Below are 17,713 nucleotides of genomic sequence, written 5' to 3'. Positions count from 1 at the left end.
GAACACTTGCGTTCAAAGAGCTGGTTTCCCAAAGCTGACTACCAAGACACAGCCTTTGCATGTGCACTTAAACTGTGTTCCCTGGGGCTTTGCATTAAGGAGACAACTACTCTGTGAAACAGGCCATCAAGCAGAATCTATGTCACTCCATCACTCTGAGTTTGTAACAGAAACACACGCGCGCGCACACACACACACACACACCTTCCTGGGGGTAACCTCAAGGTGATTCACGACCGAATAATTGAGCATCTACTATGGCAAGCCAGGTTTTGTGTGAGGCTCTGGGGAGCCAAAGATGAAGAAGACATGGAGCTTGTGATCGAGCAGTGAAGACAGAGTGTACATATATTCCCCTGCGGTGTGATGCACACAGTACCAACCAAAGGGCTTGGGAAGTACAGAAGAGGTAGCAGGTAATTCTTCTATGCCCTTGGGGACAGAGGAAGAGGGGAACATGCTGGTGAACAAAGTCTATTATCCAGTTTCTAAAACACAATGTATTTATGTTTCACAATTTATGGAATTCCAGCACCAAAACCTGAAGAATCGAAACCCTGGGTTTATTCTGCTAAATGTGCAGGCGTACTTGGTCTTATCACCACCAACGATAACTGTAAAATTACAGTGAGGATTGAAATTGGATAGAAATGAATCAAAAAGTGATTTTGATGAAACTCTCTACTTTCTTCAAAGTGGTTGGCTATTACATCTAAGTGAGCGGTTATTTTGATGTTAAGTGATGAGATTTGCAACTAAGAAAATTACCTGGTATCACATGCTTGTTATAATATTAACTAATTTCTCACAACTGCCCTGAACATTTGATTAGCATTGACCTGTATTGACAAAGTGTGGCCTTAAATCTTCTCCTTCTCAAAAATAATCACAATTATTAGTTTTAGTATTTAAAAAGTACAGTCACATAGATTATCAAATTCAATCCTCCTGTCACCCTGGGGTTTATCAAGTACATGACCTATTATGATCTCATACCTACTTGTCACCTGCTTCCCAATGTTTCCGTCACATCCATTCACCACACCACCTTCAAGGTACACTTTCCAAAAGACAGAACTGTTTATGCCCTCTCTTGTTTGAAAACCTCCTGTGAACCCAATTGTCTAATGGAGTAAAACCTAGTCAGCTTGTCTAGATATTCAAGACCATTTATGAGTTGACCCCAACCTAGCTTTCCTGTCTCACGTTCTTCCAATCTTGGTGATGCTCACTAACCACACTTAACTACTTACTGTTCTTTGAGCCTGTCTTGCTCTTCTGGGCACCATGCTTTTGGACATGCTTCTTTATTCCAAAGCCCTCTTGTCTCATTTTCTGCCATGTGAACTTGTACTTTAAGACTCAGTTTAGTTGTTGCCTCTGTGAAGTTTTTTCTGACCTACTCTTAAAAGTTAATGTGATGTGACCTTAACACATGTACGTATTTCTATGGAAGCCCATGTACACATGTCTATTGATGTGAATATTCCATTGTGTTGTAATTATTCATTTAGGAGTATTTCTCTGTCCTTAATTAGAATCATCATAAGCATCTCCAGAACAGAATAATGTCATTCATCTTTATATGCTCCGTAACTATTGGAGGATTTCTTCAATAAATATATAGTATATAATCAGGTATCATTATCCTCATTTCACAAAAGAGGGATCTGGTGCTCAAAGAGGTTTGCTATCTTGCCTGAGGTCATAATCAAGCATGAGCAGAAGAACTAATGCTAGAGCCTTGACCATACTTTATACGACTCACCATAATGTCTACAGATTTCAGGTTTCCTAAGAGTCATCATTTGCAGATTGATTTTTTTCCCCCCATTTAGCACACAATTATAGGTACTGTATTAGTTTACATGGGCTGCCATAACAAAGTACCACAGATGGGGTGGCTTAAAAAACAGAAATTTATTTCATCACAGTTCTCGAGAGTAAGAGTCCAAGATCAAACTATTGGCAGGAAGGTTTCTTCTAAGACTTTCCTTCTTTGCTTATAGCTGTCTTCTTCCACTGTCTTCACATAGTCTTTCTCTGCGTATCTTTGTTTTAATTTCCTCTTCTTATAAGGACACCATTCAGATTGGATTAAGGTCCACCGTAATGACCTCATTTTAACTTAATTATCTCTCTAGAGGCTCCATCTCCCATAATAGTTACATTCTGAGGTATAGGGGGTTAGGATTTCAAGATATAAATTGGTGGGGGATCCAATTTAGCCCGTAAGGGGTACATAATACTCAACCCACCTTGGTGAGTGCTAAGCTGGACAAGCTGTGACACTAACCCCACTGATGTTCCCAAAGTTTGTAACCCATCATACACTACCTTTTTCACTGACTCAGTCATTCATGGTGGGTGAGGAGACAAAAGTGAAACTAAAGACATGGTCTCCTAGGACAATTAATTAGCCAGGGGAGATTATTTATTCATCTCATTTCCTCCTGTTCACTGGCAATACCTACAACAACTTTGGGGTCTTTTGCTTCAGTGAAGTCAAAGCTTCAGAGAAGTCAAAAAAGGTGTCCTATTCTTTTTTTAAAATTTTATTTATTTATTTGTCAGAGAGAGAGGGAGAGAGTAAGCACAAGCAGGCAGAGTGACAGGCAGAGACAAAGAGAGAAGCAGACTCTCTGCTGAACAAGGAGCCCAATGAGGGACTCAGTCCCAGGACCCTGGGATCATGACCTGAGCTGAAAGCAGTGGCTCAACCGACTGGGCCACCCAGGCATCCCCAGGTGTCCTGTTCTAAATATTGGCATTCCTATATTAAAATGTCTTGTCTAGCCATGACAGATTGTGGACTTGAAACAAACTGAGGGTTTTGGAGGGGAGGGAGGTCGGGGTTTTGGTGAGCCTGATGGTGGGTATTATGGAGGACACGTATTGCATGGAGCACTGGGTGTGGTGCATAAACAATGAATCCTGGAACACTGAAAAGAAAAGAAAAGAATAAAATAAAATAAAATGTCTTGTCTAACATTTGGATGACATCATCGAACAAAAACAGACATGCTGACCACCTCGGTACTTATGACTTTCCTTATCATTTGTGCTCTGGCAGCAAATGGTTAATATCATAAAACCAGTGCTGTAAGGAAACCTGCCAAAATTTACAGGGCAAACCAGGAGTGCAGCATGAATTCAAAATCCCTTCCCCTGAGTGCCTAAGTCCTTTCTTAAGGCTGTGAATCATGGGATAAAGGATTTTAGGTAAAAGCTGGAAAGTTTTCTCTTTATACAGTCAAAAGCCAAGATTTATCATGCTTTTCTGAAGGAAATATATCCTGTAAATGATGACAATCTCAGTCACAGCCTTAAAGCCCATAGAAAAGAGCGATGGTGAGACAGACACCTTCCTCCTGTCTTCTCTCTGAGTCCCTCGAGTGTCCCCACTACTCTTAAATCATCATGCCCTTTCTTCTCTGTGGTAACAGTGAGCCTGGAAGGACCAAACATCTAAAGCATCTTCTCCCAGGGGCTTCTTCTGACTCAATAGGAGAGTTTAAAACTCCTGACAAAGTCTCCTGTCTTTTTCTCCCTTCATGTCCCCTTCAGCATCTTCCTTTTCTATTTTCCCTCTGTGTTGCAAAACATTACAGATTCAGAAATACAGCGTAGTATGAATCCTGGAGAACTCAAAGACCAAAGAAGCAAGGAGCAAACACATAACACACCATCTGAAACAATGGAGAACCAGACAAGGCGTTAAGGTCTGACCTTGTCTACTTGGGTTCAGAGTGCAAAGATCAGGCAAGGCGAAATTTTACCAGGGGAGTCCAGACATAAATAAATAAGGCCTGCAGTGTTACGGTAACATCTAGCCATACTCCCTGCATCCTGGCTTGACCCTTGGCCCTTGATCCTTGACAACTGCGTCCACCGCCTTCTTTTCCTTGGACTTTTTTTCATGTGTTCATTACCTTTCAACTTACATCAACTCATTCTGTTTCTTGAATGTCTCTATTTTATAAAATATTGTATTTCTAAGTAGACTTTGCCCCTTTGAGTTGTTTTAAGAAGTCCTTTATTATCCATTCCTTTTCTCTACTTCCTGTATTAAGGAGAGTCCACTTACCTCTTTGGCGTAAAGGGGGCCGTGACCCAGGAATTGGGGACTGGTTATTGGACCTTCTGGTGTCCAGAGAAGGCTGAGAAGTGGGGTGGTGGAGATAAAAATAGAATTTATAAGCCTGTTGGGGGGCTGCTTTGCTAGAGGAGAAGGTGTTTAAAAGATGAGAAGGCTTGGGGAAGGGGAGAAGGGCAATAGGAGAAGCAAAAGAGCCATCTCTGTGAAGCCCTCATGCCTAGAGAATGTCCCCATGGGATTTCTGGAAAGTCTGAGGCTCAGAGCTCCTTTATGGTCCAAGGGGATATGTTGGCATGACCAAGAGGATATCACTCCCACATTTTTATATTCCCTCCTCCTCCTTCCTCTGGTTCCCCTCTCCTCTGAGGTGTTGTATCTCTGGAAACTTTGACTCATAAGCTTCTGGTGGCTTCTTTGTGGTTCTCATTCCAGCTGTGCTACAAACCACATGTTTGAACTTGGACAAGTCACTTTTACCTCCCATGGTTCCAGTTTCCTCGTTTGTAAAACTGAGTGGACCATGCCTACTTTGCATGTTTGTGGTGAGAATTCGATAGAACACCAAAAGGAAAGACTCTAACAGCTGGTTGTGTATACAGTGGGCACTCAGTGGGTGTTTGTTATTGAAAACAGAGATGGTTTTTCTCTTAATCCTACCAGTACAGCATGTAGAGCAATCCCCTATACACAGTAGGTGCTCAACAAATGAAAAATAGGGGCACCTGGGTAGCTCAGTAGGTTAAAGCCTCTGCTTCAACCCATGTTATGATCTCAGGGTCCTGGGATCCAGCCCACTTCGGGCTCTCTGCTCAGCAGGGAGCCTGCTTCCCCCTCTCTCTGCCTGCCTCTCTGCCTGCCTGTGATCTCTATCTGTCAAATAAGTAAATAAAATCTTTAAAAACAAACAAACAAACAAAAAACCAAACGGAAAATAAAACAGGTTATAAAGCTGTGCCTTTGAGGAACTGACGAGCTCCACACGTGGGGAGTTCTCTGCTGGCTGACTCCCTGCTGGTGGCTGTCAGACGTCACATACCTACACCCTTCCCTCTGGCCACTTGAGAACAGCTGTTTATTTGAACTCAGCTGTGGTTTCATTCCTCTATGAGGCTCCTCTGCCTACAACATCCTTTTTCTTCTTTACCCAGTTAATTCCTCCCTTGTTCTTTTCTTTTTTTTTTTTTTTTTAAAGATTTTATTTATTTATTTGACAGAGAGAAATCACAAGTAGAGAGAGGCAGGCAGAGAGAGAGAGAAGGAAACAGGCTTCCTGTTGAGCAAAGAGCCCAATGCGGGACTCGATCCCAGGACCCCGAGATCATGACCTGAGCCGAAGGCAGGGGCTTAACCCACTGAGCCACCCAGGCGCCCAATTCCTCCCCTTTTCAAATTCAGCGCAAAGGTCCCTTCTGCTGGGAAGCTTTCCCTGTCTCCTGGGCGGTCACACCACAAACGACGGCTTGTCATTCCAGTCCAGGGAATGGTCTTTCTGCCTGTTAGCCCTAAGGGCACACACCCCTTGTGCACTATTGTGTCCCCAGGGCCTGAGCGAGGGACCAAAGCCCAGAAGGCACCCAATAAAGGGTTTGGAGACCCAAAGACAGGGCTGAATGAATAAATACAACAATATGACTTGAGTCAAAAGCTGAGTCATGTTTCAGTCGATTGGGCCATGACCACAGCCTACTGACCCCAGGGCCTGAAGTCTGTGGCCACAGGAAAATGAGAGAAGGATTCTGGACAAGAAATTCGCCTCTTCTCACAAAGAGGTAATGTGACAGAGTTGCTCAAAAAAAAAAAAAAAAAAAAAAAAAAAAGAAAGAAAGAAAGAAAGAAATGTTCCATGTCTTGTCCATGGAAGAAACTCTTGGAAAGATATTCTCAGTTCCACCCAGTACTACCTCCCTTAGCATTATTTGTGGGAATAATGGATGTGGCACTGGTAGAGCCAGACAGATGGGTCTCTAGGGGAGGCGCCAGCCTGGCTTGGGGTCTACAAGTCCCTGGCTATTGAGAACCACCCGGGGCATACCTTGCTTTCAGAATCACTACAAATAGAATGTGACTATTATGATAATCAATGAATAATCAATTAGTTTAGTCATCTTCCCTGGTAGAAAACCTGCCGAAACAATGATGAATCATGCAGACTCCACCAGGCCCAGAAGATTCTAGAAGGGGGGAAAGAAGCTTTGCAGTTTAAGCACACACACACACACACACACACACACACACACACACAGAAAAAGAAAGAAAGAAAGAAAGGGGAAAAAAAAACCCAACAACAACAACTTAGAAACCAAATCCCCTAGTGTGGCTGTCTCTGGAAAATGAATTCCACAGGCACTGACTCCAAGATGTTTTATCGAATGTGCTTTAGACTTGTAGGTGATGCATTGTCCCTCAGAGTCATTAAAAGGAACCCAGATAGCTGTAACGCAGCTTAGCTTCCAAGAAGTGCACACTGTCCACACTTGTACTTGCACACAATATATGGTTATTGTTAGATGTGCACATCCCCACATGCTGCCTGGATGGGGGTCTCTTTGTCCTTTATTCAGATGTGGGCTCAGGATGCTTTCAGCACAGCAAGATGAAGCCATGCCTCCCCACTCAGAGCAGCCCCACAGCCCAAGCGCGAGACAGAAGCGAAAAGTTCCTTTGTTCCTAATGCAACGCTCTTCTTTTGTCACACAGGCCCCCAAATCTCAGAGACATGCAGACCATTTTAAAATAATTTTGATAATTTCTGGAAAACGCCATCTCTACTAATTTGGGGGTAAGCAATGCCGTTAGGAAAGCTTCGTAATCCATTGTTGTGGACACCATACACTGAAGGCATTTAGGAAAAAAATTATCCATGTGGGTTGGCGTTTCATTGAAAACAGAATGGTCATTATCCAGAGTCCAGATGACGCCTCCCTTTGTGACACTGCGTTGGGGGTCCAACAAAAACCGTGCCCTTTCTACAAAAGACACTGGCGGAGAAATGCTCCAGAGAAGGCGGCCCTGGGACCGCCTGGGCTCCAGTGAGGCAGCTTCGGGCCGTCCGTGCTCAGGATGCTGAACCTCAGAGCAGGCTCTAGCTTCATTTTTTGGCAGCGAGGGCGGTGAACATGGAAAATCGCAGGTTTGCCCGAACGGAAGTCAACAGGGTGGCAAAGCATTGATCCCCCCCGAAGCCCTGGCCCCCAGGGAGGGCCTGATTACATCTTAATGTTTTTCTAATGGGACTTAGCATCACAGCAGCAGACATTTCTTTACAGAGAAACTATGCAAGGCGTTGGGTGAGAGGGAGATTTGCATGCCCCAGAACCTCAGCTTCTCCTGGAGCATCTGAAGGGGAGTCGAAGATGCGGAGATACTTTTGAGTAGAACTCTTTCACTGTGCATACTCAGCCTCTTCTCCAGATGCTGCCTCTGTCTGCAGTGATGGGGGTGTGGGCCCCTGCGTGTTGCGGTGATGCCATAAGTGGTCTCTTCCCCTCCTCTTAGGAACAATCGCAAAGTCAATAATCTTCACCTTCTACTCCAAAGACTTTTGTTTTCTCATTCACGACATACCAATTAAATCGCTTGATCTTAATACATCTTTACATAAAAGCACATTTTAAGGATTTATTTTAAGCATGAGATTATCATCATTATTATTTCCTTCCTCCACCCTTTTCTGGGGATGCTTCCACCACCTCTATGGGAGGGACCAGCAGATGTCACTATAGTTCTGTTCATTCATCTTTTCTCTTGACGGGATTCTAGTTCTATCCTTTTGGGCTCAGCAGATCGCGTTTCTTATTTAATCAAAGCATAATGCATCATAACATTTGTAATTCATGTTGTTGTTATTCTTTCATTGTGTGCGGAATTGGATACATATCTTCGCGAACAGAGACGCAAGCTAAAAAGTAGCCCAGACACCCCCCAGTGCGGGGTGGAAATCAAAGGCTCTGCTGGAGAGCCACGATAAGACACGGGGACAAAAGAGCAGTGCAGGGCATCTGCACACGGACTCTTCCTTCTGACGGACAATCTTGGGATTAAAGACAGACACGTTTCCTCCATTCCTATGGAGGGCTCTCGGGGAGCGTCAGCCGGGGGACAGTGCTAGGTGTGAGGGCAGATCCCGTCAGGATGGCAAGAGACTAGTCAGTAGAGGAAGAGGACAGGAGGTAGGCCGTGGTGAATCTTGAGGGATGAAGTCCCCAGGGTACAGCATTCTCTGCATTAAAATCATCACTGCACTCTTGGATGAAAAGAGAGACCCACCGTGTTAACTTCGGCATTTTGGTTCAGCAGAACGTATGATACAGTTTCTGGGAAGTTTCATGTTTTAGGGTAAGAGGTTACCCATGAAATGAAGAGAGTTGGACAGTCTGCCTGCCCGTGCCCTCCACACTGAAAGAAAGTCAAGGTCAAATTGAAGAACCAAAAAGGGCTTCTTTTGAGAGATAATCACATCAATTGGTTGAATAATAGAAAATTTTATGGTACTTATTTGTGGTAACTTAGGCAAAGAACATGGATGAACAATTATGTCATTTAGTCAAAGATCACCCAGGAGTAGGTAAGTGAAGCCCCACAGCTTGTAAACAAAGCCAGGTCAATGGAATGACCTGTTCTTAACAGAAGTTATTATATCCCTTCTATGGCCGAAATCAGTCAGCAACCCATGAGCCAAAGATGGAATTTTATGAAATAGTGTCCTTTTTAGATGGATGCATTTGATGGAAAGGCCATGTCTGGGAGGAAGTCTGCATGCTCAGCCTTCCTACCAAACAGCACTCCCCACACATACACCCAGCTACTGAGTTAAAAAGTTGGATTATCCAATAACACAGCCAGTCTTAGTTTTCTTCTACAATTTGCTATTTTGACTTAATTTTTATCCACAAGTTCAAGCCAAACTCACCGTCAGAAAATCAAACTCCCAATGAAGTGTTTTTATTTCCCTCTCTTTCTTTTTCCTCTTTCTTTGTAGTAGCTAGTCTTCAGAATGGTTCCCAGTGATCTGTCATTCATTTCTTTGTGTAATCCCCTCTTACACTGTGTCAGGGTTGGTCCGTATGGCCAACAGAATGTGGTGGAAATGAAGGTGTGTAATTTCTGAAAATAGATGATAAAAGACATTGTGGCTTCCACCTTTCTTCCTCGTGTCTTGCTTGGTCTGGGAGAAGTCAACCACCATGTTGTAAGGACACCTGAGCAACCGTTGAGAGACCTGTAGAGAGTGAACTGAGTCCTCCTGACAGCAACCATCACCAACCTGCCAGCTGTAAGAGTGAGCCACCTGGGAAGCAGCTCCTCCAGGCCTAGTCAAGCCTTCAGAAGACCACAGTTCTGGCCAACACCCTGAGCGCGGCTTCATGGGAGACCCTGAGCTAAACCTTCCATCTAGGTGAGTTTCTCCCAAGTTTCTGTGAGAGATTATACATATTTTTGTTGTTGTTGTTGGGCTACGACGAGGCAAGCCAGGTGCATAGGGTACAAAATTTAAGGAGATGCACTCACTCTGGGGGCCATGGAAGTACATCATCACTAGCATCCTGGACCCATTGTTTTAAGTCATTCAGTCTGGGAGAGATTTGGTACCAAGCTATGGATAAGCACTACATTCTTCTCCTTCTCCTTTTCCTCCTCTCTTTTTCTTTCTCCTTTGTGGAATTGCATTCAAAGATGTTCATTCTGGTCTCCTAGACATTTGTCACTGATTCCTCTTTAGGCTTCCTGTTACCAGAAACTGTGCTGTAACTAACCTCTTAGAGATACTTCTTTTTGATTTAGAGTCCAATAGCATAGTCCTTTATGCCATTCAATTAATTTAGAAAACAAAAGAGCCACAACCATCATGCATACACTCTTTCTAGTATTGATACATGATAATGGCACCTTTATCAGATGCTATCATATCAAGATGATAGTAAAGCCTCTCTCTTACCACAGGTTGCAATAACAGAGGAACATTTTTCATGAAACAATGGGTTTGTGGTTTAGAACAGAGCCTGGAGTTATGGTTGGGGGGGGGTGCACGGTGGGATGAAGTAATAGCTAAGGTTAATGTAGGTCAGTAAGAACCAGAGGCTTTTCAGTAAAGACAGGGTGACCAAAGACAAAGACTTTAGTGAGAGGATGAAGGGCAAATATCTACTTCGAAACTATAGAGAAGCTAATTTTGAGCACTTGATCACACTTCCTGAGCAGAGACTGACAGACGCTGTCATGTGACTTTAAACTTTCTTGACCGTTTCCAGAATCTATCATTGCACCCACCGAGGCCAAAAATAACAACACACATCCTCAACCCCAATTTTTCTAATATTAGAAGATTTGTGGGAATATAGAATTTTAAATGAAATGCAGGCCATTTATTTTATTCTTTTGCCTTTTGGCAAGTTCGAATTTCTCTGTATTTTTGTTGTTGTTGTTGTTGTTGTTAAAGATTATACTTTCACAAACTGAATACAGTTCATAAGTCCTTTTAGATCCCATTTATACCACTAAGGTGTTATGGAATGTGGCTAAACTCTAATTCATACCAAAGATTCCTTAGACCATGTAGTGCATAAAAAATGTTTTTAAATTAAATTCTTCTCAGATGTGTTAAAGGTTGATGACAATAAAATTAAGAGGACCAGCATGTTCTTTCTCCACTTCAAGGGCTTAGTACTACTAGTGCATTATCAACTCTTAAGACAAAGGGAGCTCCTAGCATACAGTGAATTAGATAACAACAACAACAAAGTGGAGGAGGAAGAATAGATGGAGGAAAGGGGAGAGGGAGGAGGAGGAAGGACGAGGAGGAGAAGGAGAAGAAGAACCAGCTAACATCTACTCACCATGAGCCATCCAGACACTAGTCTCGGTGCTCTACATGATTAACTTGTAAAAGTCTCACAAAAACTCTAGTGAAAAATCCCATTATTATGCACACAATACAAGAGAAGCTGAGAGACACATAAATTGAGTCATCAAAGATCACATGTCCAATAAGTGGTGTACTCAGGAAGGTTATCCATTCTGGAGGTTACCAATGCAGCATTATTAGTCTCCTTAGATGTTTTGTTCATGTCCTTCAACACTATTATTGAGGTCCTGGAGCATAGTCACTTCTAGAAGTGATGCCCTGCTCAGCACAACTCAAGGGCCCAGAGCAGCTATAACCATGAAGACCAGAGTGGGGAGATCCTGAAGGGCCTCCACTCAGTATGGGTAGAAGAAAGCAAGCCCACTTGAAAAGTACGTTGACAATAGCTTCAAGTAACATGAGATGGCTTAGAGAATTTGGTCATCGGCATCCACAAGAACACTGACTTGTTTTCAGAGATACTTTTGATGGAGGAAAGGACACAGTGTCCTTTACCCCCATAGCTACAGCCATCAATCACAGAGTCCTTGCGGGTGACAAAGAGCATGAGGAAGAGGCCATTCTTTGAGTCTCTCTATGTACTTAAATGACTACTTCAGTGTCTCTACTTGCATGAATAAGGTGTAAATTCTTTGAAGGGAGGGAACATCTGATATTTGACACCAAACACAGTGTCTAGCATCTAACAACCATTCAAATTTATTGACCTGACATTCGAATAGGAGGAATGATTATATACTCACGGTCAATGAAGTGCAATGGATACAAGAAATAATATCCTCTTCTGGCCTCTAGCCTTTGGTGCTGGAAAGACCTGAGATCAAGTCCAGGCTTTGCCACTTCCTGACTATGCATTTACAGAAATGACTTAATCATTCTGAACCTCACCTTGGTTACTCTTACAAAGAAAGTAATTGCTGTATATATTTCACAGAGATAGTTTGAAGATGCAATTATGAAGTAAGAGTTGAGAACATGACTTATGAACAGACTGCTTGGGTTTGAATTCTCGGGCAGCCTCTTAATTAGATATATCACTCCAGGCAAATTTTTTAGGGTAGTGTGCCTCAGCTTTCTCATCTGTACAATGTGATAAGAATAGTACTTACCTCATGGGATTTTGTGAGGAGCAAGTTGTCAACACACACAAGATGCTTACAACAATGTCTGGTAAATAGCAAGTTCTCCAGAATGCACTATTAGAGTTAAGAATGCTTTTAAAGCTCATGGTGTAATGGCCGAAACACAGAAAATGCTCAATAAATGGTTGTTATTGTGTATTTTACTGGCAATAGTCCATATTAGCTGGAAGGAGGAGGTGTCTAATGTGGAATGTGAGTGAATTATAAATTGCTACATGGTTGCAACTTAACCAAATGATATACCACTTCTTATAAGTGACACTCTAACTTAAACTGCTCATGAGGTGGCTGTTCCCTGGGACTTCTGAGTCTGTTTTAACATCCAATCACTCTTCTGGCTAATGTCACATGTTGATTTGTTAGTGGTGACCATTTAGCGATGATCAGTGCTGAACCTTAGCCATGGTACAAATATCCTCCGTGTTTTATGGGCTATATATTTGGAACTTTAGCAATACTTATCTGGGGGACTCTTCCTTAAAGGCACACATTCCGATTTTATTGTGCCCATTTTTCTCAAATGCAATTTTTTCCTACAGAGCCAATGCTGGCAGAGGTATTACAGACTCAGAATGGCGGGAGACCTTTAGACCCCACTGAAGAGCCTGTGGGGCCAGAACTTTGTCTCTCCTTCTGTCTTTCATAGGCAGGAGCCATTTACCAGGTCCTTGTCCTCAAAGGACTAACTGGGGCCAGGGCTTGTTCTCGAAAGCAGACTCTCCTTTTCATTCTCACTGTCTTTCGGAACGACTCACCCCCAGTCGCTTGTCAGGTGCAGGCTTTTGGCAACCTGGAGACAGGCTCAGTGGAAGCTCGTGTTCCCAACCATGGCATAGCCATTGACAGGAAGGGCTGGCATGTATCTCTTCTCCACGGCCAACCAGGTGATTGCTTCCCCAAAGGTGGGAGCAGGTGCTTCTCCTATGTCTCCACTGTGCCTCTTTTTCTCCAGTCAGGCTGTTTGGTGGGTTGCCCTTTGGTACAATCCACTTAGACAGGGCCTGGCAGACATTTTATGCCACTCTGGGGCACCTAGGAGAGCTGGTTTTTGCGTAGAGGAACAGATCGCCAATCATGCTGGTCTCTTGGCCTGCACAAATCTTTCCCTCAAGCTAGCCCACATTTAGAGGAAGTCCATCCGTACAGAATTTTAAAAATACGTGACAGAGTAATGCTCAGGAACACAATTTCCTTTGGGAGGGGAAATATTTTTTTAAGAAGTCATGGACAGTCATGGAAAACTACATGTGAATTAACGTGTCAGCGTTACGAGTGTGGCTCTGGACCAGGCTGCCAGTATTTGGCCTTTCCTACTTACGTACCCACTGAGGAAGTTTCTGAGGGGACACATGTTCCAGGAAGTATGGTGGCCTTGCACTGAGGTGTTATCATTCTGCAGCTACTCAGGAGGCCAGTTTCCTCCGAGACCACAACACAGGGCCCAGACTCCAGCCTTAGGCTGCCTCCTTCAGTGAGGTACCTTGTGGAAGAGGGGACACACATTGGCCTTATGCAAAGTGGGATCAGAGGAAAGGGTTTGCCTGATGAGCTCACCCTCCAGAAAATGAAAACAGGAAGGGTTTGGGTTTGGGATCCAGAGCCGGTGAGAGTCTTATAAAATTCTGAGATTTGTATGATGTCACCACATGGGCATGCTTTGATCACCCTGACCATTTCTACTGAGTGATTTTAGAGCTCTTCAAATAAAGCACCTTGTGCTTTTGCTCAGGTTTGCAAGGAAGAGAGTTATCCCTCTTCCTATACCTCATACCCTGGGAAGGATGAAGGTTCATCCTTTCCCAGCCACATGGCCATGCGGTGTGTGGCTCCAAGGGGCAAAGCACGGTGGCAGCAGAGGTTGAGAAAAGCAGAAGGCTTGTAGGGAGGGGTAGAGACTCAGGTTCTGCAGGAAGGAAGGTGAGTAGAGAGCAGGCCCCACCCACAGGAGATCCAACACCCCTGTGGCCTATCGCTCCTTACTTTTACTCCACAAGAGCTGCCTTTGTCCCAAGGCCCAGGCTGTCTTAGCTATCTGAGAGGCAACTTCCCCCTTCTCCTCAGGGAAATTCGCTTGACATAAAAGAAATGTATATACATACATGTACACATGCACATGTATTTATTAAAAATACATGTCACTGACATCAGCCATTTTCTTTCCCAGCGATAACTGCAATTTCAAAGATTACTAGGTAAGGAGGAATGCTACACTCTGGGGACTAGCCCTGGCTGGAGTCATTTCAGGTATCTGTTAAAGGTCTCAGGGAAGCTATTTTATCTGCAGAGGAATCGCAAAGGAAGAAGGGGAGAGAGGGGGTGATTTGGTGAATCCGCCCTCTAGAAAGTCAAAACCCAGGCCAATACAAAGCTGTTGTGTCAAGTTTACCCTCAATGCCAGTTGATGGATGTTGTTACGGTGACCTTCTTAGACCCTTCAGAAAGTACAGTGGAGGCTTCTTTTCTCTTTTATCTCTAAGACCAGCCTCGTGTGAAGCCGGGCTGACCATGAAAAACTAAACATCCTTGTCAGATAGTAAATTCCACGGAAGTAGGAACCAGACCCATCCTTGAGCATAAATTCTGAATGTTTAGTTCAGAACTCTGTTCTTCATGGTCACTTCATAAATATTTGCTGACTTGTTGACACACTGCTTAGAAAAGATGTGTCCGTGAAAAGAAGCATGCTCAGCATTTATCTGCAAGACCTTGGGCCAATTCTCTAGGCTTTTGGATGACTGTTTCCTCATCTGTAAAAATTACAGGGCCAACATTTATTGGGTGCTAACCCTGTCCCAGGCATTGAGCAAAGTACTTTACAGTCATGATCTCATTGAGTCCTTGAAAGATATCTACAAAGTATGAGCTATTATAATTTTACAGAAGGGAAAACTGGCGAAAAGAAGTCTCAGGCCTCAAGGGGTCCAGCGGCAGAGTGACAGCCTGAACACAGTGATCTGGCTCCAGAGTCTGCAGACTTCGAGCTACCCGTAATGGAAGACAATAAAGATGTCTGTCACTGATTCCTTCATGTACTTACCCAACCTAGCTCTGGGGGCTGTCCTCTGCTCTAGGCCCCAGGAGCTGTGGTGTGAATTCAGTGGAATAAGGAGAGGAGAGCCTCTCTCTCACTGGGAATGCATTTGGCTGCAAATAACAAAATATCCTGCTAACCGTGCCAGGCAGGCGGTCGGCTTTCCCGGAGTGGGGATCCTGCTGTGCGTGCTTGGGCCTTCACCGCCCTTGGAATCTTTGGTCAGAAGGGCTATGCTTTCTCAGCTTCTGAGTGAGCTTTGGTTCTTCACCAAATCCACGCAGGCCACCCATGTGAGGTCTTTGTCTGCTTCCCACCTCCCTGTGCAAAATGCCTCCTCTTGTGTGGGGGATACAGTTGCCCTTTGAGTGGCAGAATCAGAGAGGTCTTGCTATAATAAAACTTTATTTCCTGTAATGCCTGCGGCCCGTTTCTGTGAAACCAGGCCATGAGTAACTAACTGGAAGAGCAATAATTTGAGATTCAAAAAATTACTTTTGGTGGAACCCCCTGATAGTTCCCTTCATTATTTAAAATTAACTTTTTTTTTTTTTTTTTTTTCCAAATGAGCAATTGAAATGGGGAATGTGGCAATTCAACATTTGGCTACCACCACTAATGAGGGTCTATGTTTTTCATTATTGTGTCTATTTTTTTCTATTAAGGGATATCCCGAAATGAGGTTAAAATGTCTTATAGACCCATACTTAGTGCTACATTTTTATTGGCAGTAATAATGCTTTCACTGAGGTCCCCATCACTTTGTGGACATTGCAATAGCTTCCCGACCTTTCTCTCCTTCTCTGATCCCTCTGATCCATTCCATTCCCTACCACCAAATTAATCTTTCTGAAATACTGCTTTCATCACATCATTGCTCTGCTCATGAAACTGTGTGGTTCCTTTCTACCCAATGAATGGACTCTAGTATGTCCGGCTTCCACCCTCAGGTCCCCAGTGTCCCTCTCTCCCTCTTCATTCCCCAATGAGAACTCATGTCCCCCCATGAGGCGTGTCCCCCTTGAACCCCTAGTTCTCCACTCTGCCTCTCTAGCTCCTCCCCGTCACCCTATTGCCAAAGGCCCTCTTCAACCATGTAGACTCCTCTAGCAAGACTTGCCTTCCTCAGCAATCTCTCTTCCACTACTGGATACTCTGTCTTCCTTATTGTCCTGAGACATTTTCACAACTTGTGAGGATTGAGCAAATGCTAGATGAGCTATTACTTATGGCTCTAGGACCTGACTCTGTCTTTTCCCTATTTATTGACCTCAGTAGATCCATGATGCTTGTTACAGTGGAATGAATATCTTCTGGGATGGGTTTGGGTCAGACATACTTAATGGTAGGCTGTGTTAGTTGCCCTTCCAATGTCTCCCTTCTTCCTTACCAATGAGATCTCTGTTTTATTCAGCACAGTATTGTGACCAGCTGTAAGGGTTCAATCTTAAATAAAAGCAAATCAGGACATTCATGGCTCAGCTTCCACTACAGCTGGGAGTGGCTATGTGACACTCTACTGCCAAGTACGTGAGACATCTTTGAGAAGTGTTTTGTTTCCCCATAAAAAGCACAGTGTTTGAAAAGAAAGCTCAGGGATACTAAACCTTTCACTTCTTCTTGCTTTAAATATCATTAGGATGTATGAGGCCCATATCGAACATTTTGCAACCATGAGACAACAAGAGAATGAAAAGTCAACATAACTGAATATAGTAAACAGAAGGACAAGAAGAAGCTGGGGACTTGGTGCCTTTGCTGAATCACTACGTCAACAGGCAACTATCACTCAGCTTCCTGAATGTGAGATAATCACACGTCTTTTATACTTAAGCCTCTGTTCGTTGGCTATTCTATTACTTGCAGCTGAAATCATCCCCAACTTGTTCAACTATATTCGTACTTCCAGAGCCCTAAAATGCACGAGTTTAATCAAATGCTTTCAACCAGTATGGAAGCAGAATGTTGTGATATTTCATAAAAAAGGAAATCTTCAGGAGATAACATTGTGTGCCTGTGTAGCTAGGTAGATTGCATTTATAAAAAAGATAAACTCTTTCAACGACAAATGTTAAAGTGTGAATTCGTAGCCATAACAATCAATTCAATAACATGACTTCTGCGGAAGGAAAAATGAAGGAAACAGAAGACGGGGTTCATTAATCCCACTAACAAGGAAACCCTGTACTTGCACTCACTTTTTAAAATAACCAAGTTTTTAGCTGTGAATAAGGTCCCACTGATATTTATCTCCACTTTCTTGTCTTCACGTTTCCTTGAGAAAGCTTCCTCCAAAGCAATATTCCTGGCTCTCTTTCCCCTTTACTCATTCTTTCCCATGAGCATAGTGAGTTACTGTGTAAGAAAGTTCGGAAGAAGGTTCCGGGCCTACTCCAGCCAGCCTCTCCCTGGCTTTCCAGGCACTGGTGGAGCTGCTTGACCTCTGGATGTAAACACCTCTGCTAATCCATGCAGTAATGCATAAGCGTCACGGGTCTTAATCTGCCCCTGCATAGGTGATACCAGCCATTTGAAAGGACAAGTTCAAATCCAAGGGGATGTATTAGGAAACTTGATTG

Source organism: Mustela lutreola, chromosome 11 (assembly GCF_030435805.1).
Source record: "Mustela lutreola isolate mMusLut2 chromosome 11, mMusLut2.pri, whole genome shotgun sequence".
In the NCBI taxonomy this organism is placed as follows: domain Eukaryota; kingdom Metazoa; phylum Chordata; class Mammalia; order Carnivora; family Mustelidae; genus Mustela; species Mustela lutreola.
This window is presented reverse-complemented; position numbering follows the sequence as displayed.